A 15,985-nucleotide genomic window follows, 5' to 3' on the forward strand; every position below is an offset into this window, starting at 1 on the left:
ACTGTTGCCTGGACCACTACAACCTAGTGCACTATTTACTTTGTATATCTGAATGGATTCCAAAAATCAAAACCAAAAGACTTCCCAGGACATCTCATGGGAGCGCGTTAGCTCCCTCTTGTTCCTATGGAAGATCGCATTTTCTTTTCAGATTTCTTATGCATCCATGCATGCACGCAGAAATTCTTCATCTCCTGAATAAAGTGAGCTTCCTCAAAAATAAGATGAGTAGTAGTGATGCCCTTTGATTTTTCTAAGTTTGTGTGTGTGTGTGTGTGTGTGTTTTACCCCAATCCCTAGACTAGAGAGTTTAAATTAAAAAATTAATTTAAAAATTCTGTCTATACCTGTAAAATATAAACCAATCAAGTACTGTCTTTGGTAAACATTGGTTGAATAACCCTCATAGAATATGCACACAAAAAAGTCTCAACTAAATTTGAGACTACATCATCTGATGACACACTATACTGTCAAAATCTTTTAAAATTAGAAACTTTGAACAAAATTAACATTTAAAAGTCCTCATTTTCTTCATTCCTTTTTTATTAAGCTTTCTTATTAAATGTGCATACTATAGAATTGAACTAGTCAGAACTAGACTGCTTTGTGGACATATTATATTCTATTTTTCTTCCCCAGGTAAAGTTTTTATTGAAGTCATGAGAATTTCACCTAAATAAAAAATTTCCAGTAATTTGACAATATTTTTTGAAAGACTTCTGTGATCATAGATATTCAATGAGAATAGGACACATGATGAAAAAATAATAATAGCAAATAAGGAGAAGGAGGTGGAAGAGAAGGAGAAAAAGGAAATATTCCTGTCCTCCTGGAGTTCACAATCACAAGTTAAAGTGAGGATACCTATAACACACACACACACACACACACACAGCTCTTGTTCCAGACAAGTAGATGAACATGACAAAAATTGAAGAAATAAATATTGAAGAACCAAGAAGACCTCTGAAAGTGGAGCGACTAGCTTTACATTGAAGTTTTTGTGGAGAGCTTCTAGAACTACATTGAAATGAGTGGCATAGCTTGACATCGGATAATCTTAAGTTTGATTAAACAATTTTGGTTTCACAAGGAACAATGCGTACCAGTACTTTCTTGTAGTTTTTACTTAAATGAAACTTTAAAAATTTGGTTTTGGAAGAGGTAAAAGGTTACAGGTTGGGGAGATTCCAGGGTAATGAAGACACAAGAGAAAGTTTCTAGGCCAGAATAAGCAAGTCAAGAGCAAAAGGAAGCTGAGGTTGGTGAAAACATGGTCTCTGTCTGTACAGAACCAGTGAAGAACAAGGCAGATAATTCCATGAAGATAAGTTATGGAGGAAGAAGGAATTTTTTAACTCAGGTAGAATTGCTCCAATGGGCCATAGAAAATTCTAGGTCTCACTGGCATTTTCACATCATGATTACTCTCACTTTATTAATGTTCTTGCTTAATTAAATCCATTTCAGCCAGTCACCCAAACCAAAGATTAGAAATAGTGACACATACTATAATTACACATGTTCAGCCTCTGCCTACAGGATCTCAAAGATGTCAATTTAGTGTAAAATAAACATTTATCTGATACACAGAGTAAAAAACTCCAAAGTAGTATTTTACATTTTAGATTTTCATTCACCTATTAGTGAGTGTATTGCCTAAGATGGCAGTGATCTGGGGATGAGCCTGTCTTTAAACAGGAACACCGAGGGACCAGCACTCCAGTGTGTACATGGGTCCTGCCGGCCCTGGTTCCTACTATTGACATGAGCAAGAAAAGCAGAGCAAAACCACATTCCCCACTGGTGCGCTTATGGAGAGCGGTTCAGTCCCTCTATTTGCAGGTAGCAGGTACTCAGTAAACGGTTCTGAGCTAAAGAGGTGAACGGTCCTCTTTACAGTACCTGCAAAAAGAACTCCAGTGACACATCAATAAACCAGATAGCTAATGGGTGAGACTCACCCTCATGTCACACCAAGACCAAAGGCAAAAATTTTGAGTCTCAGTGATCAACACTTCACAGAATAAACATTCCTCTATATACTAGAGTTTTTTCCATTTCCAGAAATAGAAAATAGGTCCCTTTGGTACAAATTAAAGAATTGTAAGCAAAAAGACAATTGAACATTGTTAGAATTTTGAGAACTTAAAGCATCCATTACAAATTTTGAACTGTAAGAGGCAGATATCCACATTTTTACTGTGTTCATGTAAATTTTTTATTGATATTAGAGAGAGGAAGAGGGAGAGAGAGAGAGACATGGATTGGTTGCCTCCTGCACACGCCTCAACCAGAGATTGAACCTGAAATCTGGACATGTGCCCTGACCGGGAATTGAACCCGCCACCTTCCGGTGCATGGGATGACGCTGATGCTTAACCAGCTGAGCCCCCAGCAGGGCTCAGGTGAAGTTTGGCGGAGGTTATTCACAATGTTAGAAAACCACGCTGTTGCTGAGAAATTTTGGGGGGGTTACAAGGTAGGTCAGACAACAAACACTTTGGACAAGAAGCAAATGTGTCCTGAGTGTTTGTCATGCAGAGCAAATCAGGCTGAGGAGCTGAGAGTGCCTGTCATATCAGAGGCGGATGCAGTCACCCACCCGCATGTGCCTCTCCAACTCTTCCAGGGACAGAAGAGCACCACTGCTTTTGCTGAACAGTGGACGGTTTTAGCGTAAGAGAGGAAATGGGCAGCCGGCGACCTTCCCTGGAAGGAGGAGTGGAAGTGCCCACCCAACACGCCCCGGGGGTTTCGGGAGGAAGCGGTGCGGGAGCTGCTGTGTTGTGAAACGGAGTTGGCTTTTCTGAAAAGGCTTTTTGCTTCTATGATCCATCGGTAGAGGCTGCGTAGACTCGCAGTGGTTCTCAACCTTCCTAATGCCGCGACCCTTTAATACAGTTCCTCATGTTGTGGTGACCCCCAACCATGAAATTATTTTCGTTGCCACTTCATAACTATAATTTTGCTACTGTTATGAATCGTAATGTAAATATCTGATATGCAGGATGTATTTTCATTGTTACAAATTGAACATAATTAAAACATAGTGATTAATCACAAAAACAATATGTAATTATATATGTGTTTTCCGATGGCCTTAGGCGACCCCTGTGAAAGGGTCCTTCGATCCCCAAAGGGGTCGCGACCCACAGGTTGAGAACCGCTGGCTTAGAGTGATACTTGCAAAAGCCTTATCATGAACCGCCCGGTCCTTGGGGGAGTTTAACCGTCCCGCGCCGTTTCTGAGCATGTCAGTGGCCATCTGTCTGTCTTCAGCTTCCTTAGCAACCATCCGAAAATAGACTGACGTCTCCTGAGCACTAGGGACAGCACGGACCTGAGCAGAATATAAAGACTTCATAGTCTTCGCCTTCAGGAAGGTACCATCTTCTGAGGAAGATGACACACACATCCATAAACGGGTGGTAAAGCCACCTTTTAGGCAGGAAAAATCACCCCCACATGAGCAGCAAAAGAGCTCCTGGAAAAGGGAGAGCTTTCCCAGAGCGGGTGTGCCCAGCACTTTGCAACAGTGCGGGCTGGCGCTCCCGGTGAACGGTGAACGCTGCGGGCAGGAGGCCAGGAGGAGGCACGGCGTCGGGCCTGGGCCCACGCACTGGCTCTCGCGAAGGGTCATCCCTGTTCTCCACTCAGACTGGTGTGTGTGACATGGCTGCCTGAGGGGCACTGGCCAGGAGTCCCCACCCAGGCAGCCTTTACCTTCCGGCCCACTTGTTCTGCTGCTAAAATTACAATCCACCGCACTCAAATGATGTTCACAGAGAGGGGCAGAGAGCCAGGCCAAGATCAAGTGTTTCTACCAACCTCGACCTTTCTTTTTTATAAACTGATTTGCTAATAGGCCTAACTTCAAAGATCGCACCAGGTCAACCTTGGTGTATATAGGGGTAGGTTATTCTTTCTTTTTATAATTAATCTTATTTCCTGTCTTTCCAATAATACCTGGACTATCTTTTAATTCTTGTCTGTGATGATGAAATCATTAAAAAAGGTACTGGCACCCCTTTTGCTTCTCTCTGTGCCATTTGGAGCACATGTGAATACACTGAATACCACTGGCTCGTTGGTTTTCTTTTTTCCTCTCTCCCCTTGTTTTTGAAAACCGTGTTTGAATTCCGTCACTACTGAGCTAGGCCTCTGAGTTGAGTGCGATGCTGGGAGGTGCACCCTCGCACCCGACATGTGGCCTTCATCTAGAAGCAAGCCATAGTCTGCCCCGCACATGTCTGTGGCTTAAGTGACCTGGTGTCTGGGGTCTTTCTTTGTTGAGGGTTTTCTTTAGTTTCCAACTTGATTTTAGAGCAATGGCACCCACCCCAACTGGACATTTCACAGAGAGCTCACAGATGATTCGGGAACTCCCCGCGCTTTGGGACTAGTCGCTAAATGTCTGAGAGCGCTTGCCAGGCCTCACAGAGCACGGGTCCCTTCCTGGCAGTCACATGGCCAGCCCTTCCCAGCCACGGAGCCCACGTCAAGCAAGAAGAGCGCACCCTGGCCCATCCCAGGAGGGGCCCTGGAAGAGACGGGAAGACTTTTCCAGAAGGAGCTGGCTCCAAAGCATAAAAGGTTCAGCCTCCAGCCCATCATTCAAAAAAGTTTTTAAACCCTTTTTAAGGCAACAGTTTAAACCCAGCTGCACCTATCGATCTGTGATTTGATCTTGCTTTGTGAGGAGGGATTTGTACTCTGCTCTAACTGCCTTTGTTCCTGGCCTTCGTGGACAGCGAGTGCTGCCTGAGGCTGCCCTCCACTCACACGGAGGCTCCCAAGGCGACAGAAAGCCAGAATGCCTTTCATCTGGCCCTCTCCCCACCCTTCCCTCTGCGGATTTCTCATCCAATTCTGCCAAACCTAAAACTTATAAAAAGGAGTCATTTGTCTTTAAAAGGGAGAGCAAGGGAACAAATTCTATTTACAAAGTAGAGTCAAGTAGATGTCAATTTCTCAAGTATATTCAGTTAGTCTCAAAAGTATACCATTCCTCCAGCCTTGCCTGCCTGGCGCCCGCTGCCATTAAAAAATAACTTCCAAAAAACAGCCGAATCAGAGCAGAACATGCAATTTCTGTAATACATAGATTTTGTAGAAACTTTTTTATTTACAGCTTTTAAAGGTTGTCATTGTGTCTTTAATGGCACTGTGAACTATTAATTTTATGTTCTTTAAACTACCACAAAATAGTGGTTTTTCTATCATTAAGGTATGCACTAAAGAACAGAAAGTGTGGTCCTAATTTAACTAATCACTTCTGATATTCCCCAACCTTATAAAAACCCAAAACACTTATAAGATGTCTGTTCTTTGATTTTTTAATGAAATGCACACGTGTTATTTTTTATTCTAATACAAGCATATGCTTAGACATGTATGAGTCTTATGAGTTTATTTAGCAAGAAACCGAATATGTGAGGAAAAGAGACTTTTTAAGTGGCGCCTTAATTGTCTTTCATGCATGTTCTATAGGTCATTACTGAGTGTTTACAGGTCCTGCATGAAATGGCTTTACACCAAAGAAGAGGGTAACATATCTTCATTGTTTATAAAAATGACAGCTCCTAATGGGCCATATTAGCTTTAACACAAACTATTAAATCCCTTCATTAAATTTTTCTGTGTTCGTTTCGGCATCTCGCGAGCTGGCTGGGGGAGTAGGTGCGAGCCACGAAGGAAAGTGAGCACACATTGAGACGATTAGGGACCATGCTTATTAGATAAGCCTCGGAGGATGTTTTTCTTGGGCGGCTCACAAGCATTCTGAAAGAGCTGTGTTCCAGGCTTGGGGTCCCATGTTTCTTCCTCTTAAACTACGAGCAGCTGTAGCACATGCCCTACTTCTGTGGGCCTGTAATGATTTCCTTCCTTCGGGGGCCTCAGAGTCCCCCTTCTGCCCTGTGAAAAGGGGACAAATATTTTAATCCAAGCAAAATGCGGCAGCAGGTTTTGTTGGTTTCAGGGAAGAAACTCAATACAGCCCCAGCACTGAGTGGAGGCCTCAAATTGGAGCCATCTGGCTGCACACAGCCCAGCGACCTCTGGACGGCAGCGCAGCTTGCCTAGGGCTGCGGCCCTTACACCTGCGGAGACGACTCCCGCCGCCGCGGCCTCACCCGGGATCGGAGCCTTTCACACGGGCCGGCCGAAGCCCGCACTGCCTGGCGCTGGCAGTGGGAGTATCAAGTAAGAAAAGGTGACAACTAACTGCTCAGGCAACAGCTTATTAAGTCAATATTCCTAAGATTGGACACAAATCAGACAGAGACACACACGTCCTAACTTTCCTTTTGGAGGCCAAGGGGAGAAAGTCCTCAGGAAACTATAAGTTGATGCACAAAACTCAGGGGTTATCCTTAAAGTGTGTGTGTGGGGGGGGGGGGGGGGGTATTGAAAAGCACGCGTGTGGGCCTGCCCTGCATGCTCCTATGTTTGCTCGCATGCGGTCACTGCTGTTGGCCGTGTGCACGTGCCCAGTCGCTGCAAGCACGTTCCAAGTGTGCGCTGTGACCTGGACATCACACAGGCCGGCTTCTGCGGTGTATTTTCAATGAAACATTTTTGTAAACTTTGTATTACAGCCCTTCCAGGGGTGGGGAATGAGAGGACCAACTCATTTTCAAACAAAAAGAACTAGGATCTTTGCTTTGTCAAAAACCAGAAATCTTATCACTTCATTTTAAAACCAGCTCATAATATATTTTCTGGAAAGAAAATGGGACATAAAGAACAGATCAAAATGGTACATAAGTTTCCCATTTAACCAATATATTTCCAAGTATTAGTGATGACGAATATGTCATTTATACTCTGGGTTTTAAGTAACTTATTATAGTGAACCATAATGATTATAGAGTGGCCATCATCGAATCCTAAATGATATGACCAAGAATGACACCCTGAGAATGTAGGCCCACACAACCCCAGCAGGGGGGTCAGAGGGTGACCTCATGAGAAAAGGCAATTCAGGGAAAATGTAAGAGAGATTATTGAAATTGTGAGTTTAGTTAAATTCTTAGAAAAATAAAGTTATCTGGCTTTTTCGGTCTAATCTTTATAAATAAGCCAGTGGCCCTCACTTTTTGCTTCTTGTAATTAAATGTATTGACTGAATGAAATCACACAGTCAAGATGCAATACAAATGAAGTAAACATGTCATATATTTTTAAAAATAAGAATTGTGAGCTCGAATACATTTTTTAATCTCTATAGTGAAGAAAAGAATTTAAAAATAGTATTTGAGTAGCAAGGCTCACGGAACATCCCTGATTTCACAAAGTTCTGGGAGTGGAAAGGATGTGTGTATGAGGTTTCTGCACACTGCGCCCACCGGCTGCTGGGAGGGCTCGGGGGCTGTGTGCTGGGCTCCCTGTTTTTTGCCTTGTTCTGAATGTATATGCATGAATCTAAATTTTTAACCAAATCTTTGTTCTCTTTCCTCTTGAGGAGGCTTCCAGCTGCACCCAGATCGCTGCGCCCCCTTCCACCCCAGGGCCGCCGGCCGTGCAGCCACAGGGTGAGACTTAATGGAGCTGAGCACACTTCCAGCAGCTTCCTGTGGAAGGCAGCCGGCTGAGACTGGGAATGGCCGCGGCCCAGCCCAGCGGAGATGGATGGAGCTCGGCCTGCAGCGGGCAGAGGCCCTGTCAGGCTACTACCCCCACAGCTTGGCTACGGGCGTGGGTTTCTCTAGGAAACACTGCCACCGTCTCATCTACACCCCGCCAGGCCCTGCAGACCCAGCTTCGGGGCCCAGCAGCCCAGCCTTCCAGTGAGTGGTGACTAAAGAGAATTCATGCCCAGACAGGAAATTAAGAAATTCTGTGGCATCTTCATTAGTACTTTTCAATACAAGTTTTGATATCTTCAACTTAGCCCCTAAATTAAGGCAACAATTATAACAATGATAAGGCAACAAGGACAATGTTCCATAGCTGCCATCCCTGGTAGGAGCTCGTTGATATAAACGTATCACATTTACATACCTATACACAGATGTGCACATGTTTCAGAGAAAAACCCAGCCTGCGCTCCGTGGGAACGGGCACTCTCAGGCTGATTTATGAGCTGGGAAAGTGCTTCTGATTCTCCTTTTTTTTTTTTTTTTTTGGCCCAAACGGTCAGGAGGTGATGAAGACTGACTGCCCAGCCCTTTGCTGCCAAACCCCAACTCCAGCAAACGCACAGAAAGGCTTGATGGAAACGAGAGTGAGCATCTCCTGCTGCCTCAGCTGCCGCAGCGCAGGGCGGGGCAGCGGTGCCCGCGCAGCGTCAGTGTAGTCGCTTGGCGCCTGCTGAAAGCACTGCTCCCTTCCTGTTTAATAATTAATTCACTTGAAAGCCCCAAGGATCTGGCCTCGGCACCGGCTTCTCAAAGCAGCAGGGAAACAAAATGCTTCCAGAACTGGAGGGGCACAGGAAGAAAGAATCTAACATTTCAAGGAACATCACCACATGGGGCGGTGAGCAGGGGGTGGGGTTTGGAGGTGGAGAAATTCAAAATAAAATAAATACACACAAAAGCAAGGTTATTCAGGGCCACTGGCACGGGGACTGGGAGCCGCGCAGTGAGCCAGAGTCATCCATCCGGGAAGCAGGCCGGTGCCGCAGGCCAGTGAGAGCCCGGAGGGGAGGGGGGTCAGCCTCTTAGAGAGAGACCCAGCCTCTCTCTCCATTAGGGGCCTCTGCTCGTTAGTCAGAGCCTCTCGCTGGGACAGCAGGAGAGGCGGGCGGTCTTCCTGGCCTTCACCCCTCACCCGCCAACTCCCGCCCGGCCTTCTCCTACCAGGGAAGGCAGCGGTGGAGGACAACGTGGACCCACACGGCTGAGGAAGAGAGCAAGGACTCAGGGGCAGCTGCTCTGTGCATCAAGGATGCGGAAAAGCAAGCAAGTTCCTAGACTTCAATATTCAGTTACAGAAGTTAAACCCCACCCAGGGCAGGCCACACAGGCAGGAGCCGGCGTGCTGCGGTGCCTGCATGTGCTGGTGATGTTTATGAGCTGCTGCGAGTCAGCAGAGAGTGAGCCTCGTGGGCACTACGGCAGGCCGGCCGGCGCCCACAGCCCGGCAATCTCTTTCCACAGGTGGGAGGAGGCCTGGTCCCAGAAGGGCGGCAGCAGATCACTCCCCACACAGGCCGGTGCCCAGCCACACGGCTGTTACCTGCACGCCAGGAAGTCCGTATCCCCAAGCATCCAAGGAAGAGAACCGAATGCTCCAGCAATGAGCAGAGTAATTAAGCAAAATGAAGGCCCAGGGGGCCCCCAAAGAGGAAAACTTATTTAAAAGCCAAATTGCATTTACGTTTTGCTTATTATTACTATGAAGAAGACCTGGCATGTAACGCTCACTCATTTCCTCTCAGACAGTAGCAGAGTATTTTGAAAAAGACATTTACGTAATTAAATGGTTGAGTTGAAAAAATGACCTGAATATTTTTCTAATCCCTAAAATGGGATGTTTTAAAACCCACAATTATTAAAACTCATGGATTTCTTTATATGTACGTTATACACAAATTAGTTATGAAACGTTTAAATGACACCTCCTTTGTATGTCTCCTCTCACATCGGACCGATGGCATTGTCTCAAATGCAGCTGCTGACCTAAGAATAAGCCTTGTATTCCTACTGACTGGCCCTCAAAACTGCAAAACTCGTCCGAAATAGTTTCCAGTTATCGACAATTTCAAAGGTCCGAATGTTTTCTCTATTTGTGAGTCAGTGAATATCTAGCTGCTGTTTTTTCAGTTTTTAATTTCAAGTTCAGATTCAGGCGAAAGTCCCTGTTTTCTTGTGTAGCTCATAATGGTCTGAGTCAGGAGGGACTGACCTCCAGCGAGCTCCGCAGTCCTGCTGTGCTCCGTGTCCTGGCTGCGCAACGGGGGTGATCACGGCTCTGCGCTGGCCAGATTGTGGGGAGGCCGAATGCGGGTGGGCGGGAGCAGTGGGGGACACAGAGCCCACGCCCAGAGCGGGAGGCGCCCTCCCCAGGCCCCGACGAGGCCCCAGCCAACTCTCTGCAGTGTGACTCTTAACCCACTGGGTGTGCTCTGAGTCCTGTGTGCTTCCTTTCGTGTGAGTGGCAAAGACTTGTAAATTGAATTTCATAAAGCCAGTCCTTTTCCAATTCACAGGGGCTTCCCATTTAAAGGAGCCACCACGGTAAATCCATTCATAGAGTAGCAACAACCTTTGTAGTTAGAATGCTTATCTCTCGCCTTATCTTTTTTATACTTAATCCAGGTGTTTGTACAGGGCAGCGTGTTGAGTGGGAAAAGCACTGGCTCTGAGACAAGCACGTCTAGGCTGGTCCGGCCGCTCACCGTGCAAACCCAGGCAGGTTGCACACCGGGGCACGCGGCCCAGGCATCAGTCTCCACCGCAGCCCGAGGAGACACTAGTCCTTGTTGTGTAGAGTGAGCCCCGAGAGCACAGGGGGCCCTGTTTCTGGGGGCAGGCTCACACCCAAACCCACAGCGCACACTGAATTGGTCCAGATTGAAATAAATGCTATAGCAGAGCCATAAATTAGAAGGACCAGAGAATTTATAAGGCCCAATTCTCTGATTTCATGTGAATTGGGGGCACCAGCAGCCATGCTAGAGCTCCAGTCACAGACACCCACCCCACCAACCCCGACTCTGCCCTGCTCCCCTGCTCAGCCGGCCCTTACTGCTGAACGAGGAGCTGCCTTTAGCCGCAGAGCCCGAGACTGGTGCTCCAGGACAGCACTACCAAGCTGAGGTCGCCTTGTCTTACGTTGCTGGGCTATTATAACAGTACACAGACTGGCGGTCTCAAACAATTGAAATTTATTTCCTCCCCAACCTGGAGGCCGGAAGGCTTCGCTGCGTCAAGCTGTCAGCAGGCTGCTTTCTTCCGAGGCCGCTGTTCTTGGCCTGTAGGTGGCCACCGTCCCCCTGGGCCTCATAGAACATCCCTGTGTGTCCGGGTCCTGATCGTTTCTTATGAGGACGCCGTCATATTGGATGAGGCTCACCCATTTGACCGCATTCTAATTTAACCACCTCTCTAAAGACCTGATCTCCAAGTACAATCGCATTCTGAGGTACTGGGGGTTAGAAATTCAACACATGAAGCTTTTTTACCGGGGGTTGGGGGGGGAGGAGCAGGGAGGGAGGCACAATTCAGGAATAACAGCCTGCACACCAATAAAAGTATTGCTTACATTAAGTTTTAAAACTAACAGAAGTTCAGATTTGTGCACATGGATATACAAATGAAAGAATGGGAAAGCAGCCCTACCTGGTTTGGATAGAGCGTCAGCCTGTGGACTGAAGAGTCCCGGGTTCGAACTGGGGTAAGACGAGGTGTTTCATGGAAGCAAAGGACGGCTTTCTCACCCCGGGGCTGAGGGCCATGTCAGGCGCTACCTGGTGGCAGACCTGGTCTCACCGCCTGCTGCCCGGGTCCCTGTTCCCTGGCCCAGTGTCTAGTCCTCGCAGGAGACGGCCCTCTGCAAAGAGCGCACAGCGTGGCTTAGAGGGAAACAGTGGTGCTTGCATTTTACGCCCGTGACAATGAATTGAAGCCATTTCATTGTAAATGTGATAGTACACTTGACAGTTTCCCCTGGCAAATGCCCGGGTTGTGGGCTCAACTCCCAGTAGGGGATGTGCAGGAGGCAGCCAATCAATGATTCTCTCTCATCATGGATGTTTCTATCTCTCTCTCCCTCTCCCTTCCTCTCTGAAATCAATAAAAATATATTTAAAAGAAAAAATGGGAAAGAAGTCCCATGCAAACTCGATACACCGTCCCTAAGACCAAGCCCTGTGGGCCTCTGGCTGTTTCCTCGTGAGGAACAGACTCTCCCAATCTGTGACACTTTACAAGCAAGCGAAGGTGACGACGCTGAGGACACCATGGAACTGATCAGGGTAGTGATCTTATTGTTCACTCAACTCACAAAGCTGTGACGGCAGGAACCAAGCAGGTGCGTCCTGGCCAAGAGGAGGCAGACAAGTTGCCCCGGTGTTGGACTGCTTGACCCAGCACCCCAGTTACCGTGTCTCTCTTAGCGGGTCCTGTGAGCTGTGAGTTCATGGAGAAACATGCTACCTCCACAGTGCCCAGTGGCTGACGGCCCGGGGCCTCCCACTGTGTCCTCCGCTGGGGCCTGTCCCAGACACACCTTACCTGTGACGGCCTTTCTGCGCCATGCCGTGTCATCCCTGCCTCAGTGCAAGAGAGGCCTGGGCTCCAAGGGCACAGACAAAAGAGTGGGCAAGGCCTGGGGTAAGAAGGGGCTGGGTGGCTGGGGGGGTGGCAAGGGAGAAATAGGGGACATCTGTAATGCTGGAAACAATAAAAAATAAACTAAAATAACACATTTAAAAATTAAAAGCTTTAAAATATAAAAAAGAGAGGTTTGAGCTCATTATTGAACTGAATTCTATTTTTAAAGTTCTTCCCTTAATAAGTTTAAGTGTCTATTTAAGTCCCTTTCAAATGTTTCTCCTCTGGGCTCTTTTAGATTCTTATTTTGGGGATTTACTGAATTCCCAAGTCCGAGGAAGGTAGCTGAGCAGCATACTAATATAATGGTGTCATATTGGTCACCACGCTGCGTGAGCACGAAGCTTTCAAAGAAATTTACAGTAAAAACGCTAAGCTCTGGTTCTGGTCATTGACTTCAGCTCAGGGTGACTTCTCTTCAGGGCAATTAAAGAGCAGCGCTGGGCTGTGGGGCTGAGTGGCTCACTGTCCGCAGTGCCTCCCCAAGGGCACGCTCCGGCCAGGGCTGCTGGATGGAGCGGGAAGACCCCAGGCTGCTCGGCCCCGGGCCAGAGTTGGTTAGAAAGTGCAGGGGTGACTGTGCGCGTGCTCTGGCCTGCCTCTTTAAGAAACAAGCCCTGCATTACCAGGTAAGTGCCCCTTGCCTGGCATTTGCATGGAACGCCGGTGACATCCTGTGGTCAGTTTGGTTTCGGCAGCCAGTCTTTCCCAGCAGCCATCACAGGAAATAAATTGTCCCACATAAATCCCAGTGCGTTTTTGCAAAACCAAAGGAAAAAGGAAAAGAAAAGCATCCTTCGTCCTGGCCATTTTTAAAGTATGCACGTCTCCTACCACGAGCCACGCAATGTCTCAGCGAATGTGGGCAGAGCAAGTTCCCGTCAGGAGGAACTGGGGCAAGAAGGGGTGTTTCATGGAAGCAAAGGACGGCTTTCTCACCCCGGGGCTGAGGGCCATGTCAGGCGCTACCAGGTGGCAGACCTGGTCTCACCGCCTGCTGCCCGGTCCCTGTCCCCTGGCCCAGTGTCTAGTCCTCGCAGGAGACGGCCCTCTGCAAAGAGCGCACAGCGTGGCTTAGAGGGAAACAGTGATGCTTGCATTTTACGCCCGTGACAATGAATTGAAGCCATTTAGTTGTAAATGTGATAATACACTTGACAGTTTCCCCTGGCAGAGCACCGAGCGGCCCACATCGAACACAGGCAAAGGAACGGAACCGGGGGAGCCAAGTCAGTCGCCGGAGCAGCGATGAAAGGGGCTTGGAAAAGCATTTGTCAGCCGTTTACAGTCATAACTCAACTCAGCACTCATGGTACCAGGAGCAACCTGGGGGGTGAAGCTGAGGAGAGCAGGCGACGGAGTTTATGTTGTTCTCCTGTTTATTAAAAACGGATGGGAGCACTTGACAGAAAAATCAAACTTCTGGTCACGGCTCATTACTCCGGTTGTATCTGTCAGGAGCATGTGCACTCGGTCCCAGCCGAGGGCAGCTCGCTGCTGAGCTCTGGCATCTCTCTTGTTTCCAACGGAACACGAGGTGCCAAGCACCCGGGGTGGGGGGCAGGGGAAGTTCTTTTCAGCCCACCCACTTGGCTGGGGACAGTAAGTGTGAGTGAGTTGGTTTAAAATGAAAATTGTCTTGGTGCAGATCTTATTGCCCATATCTGACAGAGAGCCTGCGTCAGCAGAAGCAGAAAGGTAAAGCTGGAGGTGAAGTGAAAAGCCTGGCTCTCGGAGCTCCATCCTGGAGGCACTAGCAGCCTCCTTCTATCTGCCTGTGGTCATCGACCTGCAGGCGCCGCCTCCTCCCTCTGGTCAATCCAGACTGTTCAAAGAAGCCCAGGGAAAGCGCCAGCGACACTGCAGTCCCTGAGCTGGGAGCAGACACACGTCTCAGAGCCCAGGCTCAGCGCCTGTGCTCCCTGCGGGGAGAAAGGCCCAGGATCTGTGCTCCCTGCGGGGAAAAAGGCCCAAGATCTGTGCTCCCTGCAGGGAGAAAGGCCCAGGATCTGTGCTCCCTGCAGGGAGAAAGGCCCAGGATCTGTGCTCCCTGCGGGGAGAAAGGCCCAGGCCCCCCCGTGCTCCCTGCAGGGAGAAAGGCCCAGGCCCCCCCCCCCCCCCATGCTCCCTGCAGGGAGAAAGGCCCAGGGCCCCCCCCCCCCCATGCTCCCTGCAGGGAGAAAGGCCCAGGGCCCCTGTGCTCCCTGCAGGGAGAAAGGCCCAGGGCCCCTGTGCTCCCTGCAGGGAGAAAGGCCCAGGGCCCCTGTGCTCCCTGCAGGGAGAAAGGCCCAGGCCCCCTGTGCTCCCTGCAGGGAGAAAGGCCCAGGCCCCCTGTGCTCCCTGCAGGGAGAAAGGCCCAGGCCCCCTGTGCTCCCTGCAGGGAGAAAGGCCCAGGCCCCCTGTGCTCCCTGCAGGGAGAAAGGCCCAGGCCCCCTGTGCTCCCTGCAGGGAGAAAGGCCCAGGACCAGAACAAAGAGTTTCCTGCTGACTCTCGGCTTCGGCTCTGAAGCCACATTTCTGCGTCTCCCAAAGCCTGAGGTTCCTTGTGTGTAAACAGTGAATAAGGACAAGTTAGCATCTACCCCAGGAGCTCGTGAGGACTAGAGGTGATCGTGCACACAAGTCACGTGAGCACAGCACCAGGCGGAGGAGGCACCGTGAGTGGTTCTGGGACGATCCTGAGCGGCAGGCGCCCGCACTGTCGGGCAGCGCTGTCTGCATAGCGCTGGGCTCTCCCTCCACCGTCCCAAGCACCAGGCCAGGAGCAGGAGGCGAAGGGAGGGTGAGGTTGGAGAAATGTCCTGCTGGCCACCCCCGTCCCACTGGCCAGGGAGACCATTGGACAATAACGTAACCCTATTCTGGGCCACCCCGTCCCACTGGCCAGGGCGACCACTGGACAATAACGTAACCCTGTTCTGGGCCAGGCGCTGTGAATGGAACAGAAGTTTCTAATGTAGCTTCGGGATTCAATAACCCTGCACGGAGTCCCTGTTTGTGGGTGCAGGAAGTTGTCTATGTGGGCAACCTTAAGTCCATAGCTTCAGAGCAGAGTAGGCTAAGCCCTGAAGGGAGCCCAGGGCTGAGTGGAGGGGTTCAGGAGGCCATGGGGTCCGGCTGGCCCTGCTGCTCACTCAGGCTCACCTGCTGGGGGCGAGGAGCCGCTGGAACCAGCCCCAGCATTTCCACAGGTCCCAGCCCCTCCTGTGTATTCCTGTTCTTTTAAAATTTGGGTTTTTTTTAACACAAACAGCGGGTGCCTTTCTTTGCTCATTGTTCTCGGCCCGTGGATAATTGAAGCCAAATGGTCTGAGCCTGGGGCAGGTCCGAGATCCAGCAGTGCCCCTTATCCACGGAAGGTATGTTCCAGACCTGCACTGGATGTGGGTGCCTGAATCCACGGATAGTACCGAACCTTGTACATACATGTTTTTCCCGCACATGCACACCTTTTCACTGACACACTCACCGCGGCTTCTCTCAGGCATATGGGGTCACCAGCGTCGCTCCTCTTGCACGCTGGGGCATTATTAAGTAAATCCAGGGTTACTTTAGCACGAGCACTGCAATGTCAAGGCAGTTGATCTGATAATCTCGTTGGCTACTTAAGTGACCTCGGGGCAGGGTGCATCGACAGCGTGGAGATGCTGGATGAAGGGCGATTCACAGCCAAGCAGGACAGAGAGGGACAATGGAGA

This window comes from Myotis yumanensis, unplaced genomic scaffold, assembly GCF_028538775.1.
Source record: "Myotis yumanensis isolate MYYU_CA2020_CCGP unplaced genomic scaffold, mMyoYum1.0.hap1 SCAF_11, whole genome shotgun sequence".
Lineage (NCBI taxonomy): Eukaryota > Metazoa > Chordata > Mammalia > Chiroptera > Vespertilionidae > Myotis > Myotis yumanensis.